Source organism: Gavialis gangeticus, unplaced genomic scaffold (genome assembly GCF_001723915.1).
Source record: "Gavialis gangeticus isolate Ggan-Ray unplaced genomic scaffold, GavGan_comp1, whole genome shotgun sequence".
NCBI classification, from domain to species: domain Eukaryota; kingdom Metazoa; phylum Chordata; order Crocodylia; family Gavialidae; genus Gavialis; species Gavialis gangeticus.
In genome coordinates this window covers 5872822-5876027 of record NW_017729025.1, presented here as the reverse complement: position 1 = coordinate 5876027, position 3206 = coordinate 5872822, and the positions used below count along the sequence as shown (strand labels likewise).

General features: G+C 40.8%; 1 long non-coding RNA gene across 1 annotated transcript in view; it reads right to left on the bottom strand.

The window, feature by feature from the left end:
* Window positions 1-902: 902 nt before the first annotated feature.
* The window catches only part of LOC109298307, a 39780-nt gene continuing 37476 nt past the window's right edge, over window positions 903-3206 (bottom strand). Inside the window, exon 3 of the long non-coding RNA XR_002097581.1 lies at window positions 903-1022. This is a non-coding gene — a long non-coding RNA (uncharacterized LOC109298307). The remainder of the gene's footprint in view (window positions 1023-3206) is intronic.

Genomic DNA, 3206 nt, shown 5'->3' with positions numbered 1-3206 from the left:
TGGACCCTCTCCATGTTGTCCACATCCGTCCTGAAGTGCTACACCCAGAACTGGACGCAGTACTCCAGCTGCAGTTCTGATTAAATGGAATGGAACAGCTGTTTCGACTCAAAATAAAATATCAAAACGGAATGCTGTTTTGTCAAACCATCAAAACTCAAGGCAAATGGAACAGTGCCATTTTGTACAGCCCTAGTGAATAATACATAGCCAGTAATGACATTTAATCACATTATAGGTGTTGGAAGTTCAAGACATTATGGTCGCTGATCACAACGACTCTACTTCATGTAATGGATCCACTGGCAGAAGAAGACCTGCTGCACTTTATTTGAGGCTGTAAACAGTCAGGTTTGCATGGAAGAACTATAACTCAGCTTTGACAGTGTAATGATGTGTCCACCTATGTGCTCACAGAGCTGCCCCCATCCTCAGAGCAAGAGGCCAGCACACTTTACTAAACTCACAGAATAAGGAAAATGAAACCATTCTACATACAGCAATTATATTGAAATAACCCAGATGGAGAGGATCCAAATAGAAGTCTTTCCAAGTAACTGATATATCTCTGGGAAAAAAAAATAGAAACAAACAGCACATGTAGGCCACCGCTAATGAATCCCATTATTCATAATGCTGTTAATGACTCAGGCATGGATACCTTGTGTAATTAAATTATAAGGCAGCATCGTTGAAACAGATGGAGGCTGTCGGAATTTTAATATGCTACAAACTGCATTTCATACTAGAAATGAGACTAATTGTTTTGTCGTGATTTATTTTCTGGTAGCACCTTATATATTGTAATAGAATGTATCAGATTACCTCTTATCAAATAGTTATATTATACATGCATCTCATGTGTCTGATAATTGTTAAAGTATTTTTAATGTTTTATCTGCTTTTCCAGAATCTTGAATTTAGTATCTATTTTGCATTCAAAATAGTATAAATTCAAATGTCAGTAGACCATTGAAATTGGTCTTTCCTTCAGGAAAGCATCCAGAACAGCAGCCTCCAAGCTGCATATTAAGCCAGAAACACAAGGCAGTGTTAGTAGGAAGAAGTGTCAGGTTCCCTAGTCTGTAGAGCATCATATGAATGCCAGACTCCCTGGGTCCATTCTGGTTTGTTCTTAATGTCCATCATCAGGTAAGTATTGAGTGCATTCTCAAAAAGCCTTTGGTGAGTGTCTTCAGTATGCCATTGGTACTTTTAAATCAGTGCGGTCTAGATTTGTGATGATCCTGTATGAGTAAGGACCACTGTTTCTATGGATACTAGGCTACAAGGAAGTGAATAGTCAATAGCTGTATGTAATAGGCAACACCAACAGCCAGTTGAGGACACTCTTAATTGTGAAAATAGCAATCCTAGATGGAAAAGTAAGATTTGGTTTTAAATGCTTGTACTTTAGGCTTCCTGTATGTCCTCAGGTCTTTCCTAAGTGTTTGTTTTGCTCTACATGAATACAGAAATGTACAGCTGATGCTGGCATTAGCATCATTATAAAATGTAGATGAACTTCAAGTGCTTCGTAGCTTTACAGAGGTAAATCCCAGAAGGGACTATTAGATCTAGTACATCACAGGCCATAACATTGCATCCACAGCCCAATAACTGAGGCCAATAACTTAACAAACTGAAGCATTTTAGCATTCAGGAGACTAAAGAAGCATAGAAAAGCAGGGAACAGGGTGGCACCAATAGCCAAGAACTCTGCGTAGCATGGAAAGATGTCGATGTGCATAGACAATCCTAACAGCCCATCCATGTACTTTGCTGTAGCTGCAGAGAAAGGACACAAATTCAATGTCCCAGACAGTCTGACCTGGGGAAAAACCCCCTTTGGATCCCAAATCAGTTTGAGCAAGAAACTGAAGGCAGGCATCTAAGGAAGGGGATCTTCTATTTCACCAAAGATTACTGGTCCAGTAATCCAGTGACCTCTCTCTAGCTGCTGCCATTTGCTGATACTTTAGAGGAAGGCATTGGCAACAACCAGAATGAATCTGGCCAATTGTGTATCATGCAAAAAAGTTCTTCCTAAAGATAAATTCTTCTAGTTATAGCTAATATCTCAATGTAGAACTGCAAGGGTCATGAGCATGATAAAGGCAATGCAGGTAATCCTGTTCTTTCCATGGCCCTTGAAGGACAGAGGTGAACAGGGGGGTCCATGGAGCCAAGACTGGAAAGTACCCCTACAACCAGCCAGCCAACCACGAGTTATATATTTAAGGTCGTTATCTAATCTTCTTTTTAAAATTTTCTTCCCTGCTGAGCCTGCCATCTTCCTTAGTAAACTGTTCCAATGTTTGATTCATCTCACAGCAAAGAAATTGCATATTGAATTTTAGGGCTGAATTTGTCTATGTTCAATCTCAAGAGCCAACAGGTCTTGTCATGCTCTTGTCAGCAAGACAAGGGATATCTTTGCCATGTGTAAGTACCAATACACGGTAATCAAGTCACTTGTCAACCTTATGTTCCATGATCTGAATCACCTGATCTTCTTAAGATCTACATTTTAAGACTTTTTTCACCCAAAATGTAGAAGGCTTCTCTCCCCTCCTCCCCACTTTTAACTTTCTCAACATCTTCCTTGACCTGTGGGCAACAGAGCTGGACACTTTATTCTACTAGTGGTCCTACCAATGCTGTGTACTGACACAAGATCACTTCTTTCCTTCTACTTGATATTACCCTTTGTATACATATTATCCTTTGTATACCCTTTGTGCATCTTGGCAAAAAATTGTACAAAAAATGTATGCCCTGACATACATAGCCCTGCTCATTCTTATTTCCCTCTGTAACAGGTTGCACTCCCCAGCGGCATTTTTTTCTTTTGTTTGCTATCTGGAGCCTATGAGGGGCACCCTTGAAGTCCCTTAATGCTTCTCATATCCCACTTTTACTCATCTGCCACATCTTGATGTAATATTATACAGGTGTTCTTACAAGCGGGAGACTGCCTATTGTAATTCTATGTTGGGGTTCTCAACCACCATGGGCCTTGCCCCCCGTCCTTCTCTAGCTAGGCCTACCAGTCTAAACCCACTGGATAGGGTTCAACTCGGAGGCTCTAGCTCCTTAATCTTGTGGCTCATGGCTCTAGGTTTGCTCCCATTATGAAACCCAGGCTCTCTGGTGCAGAGGCCTATCTACTAACATTGCAACCAGAGGGCTGCAAGTTCAAGGCT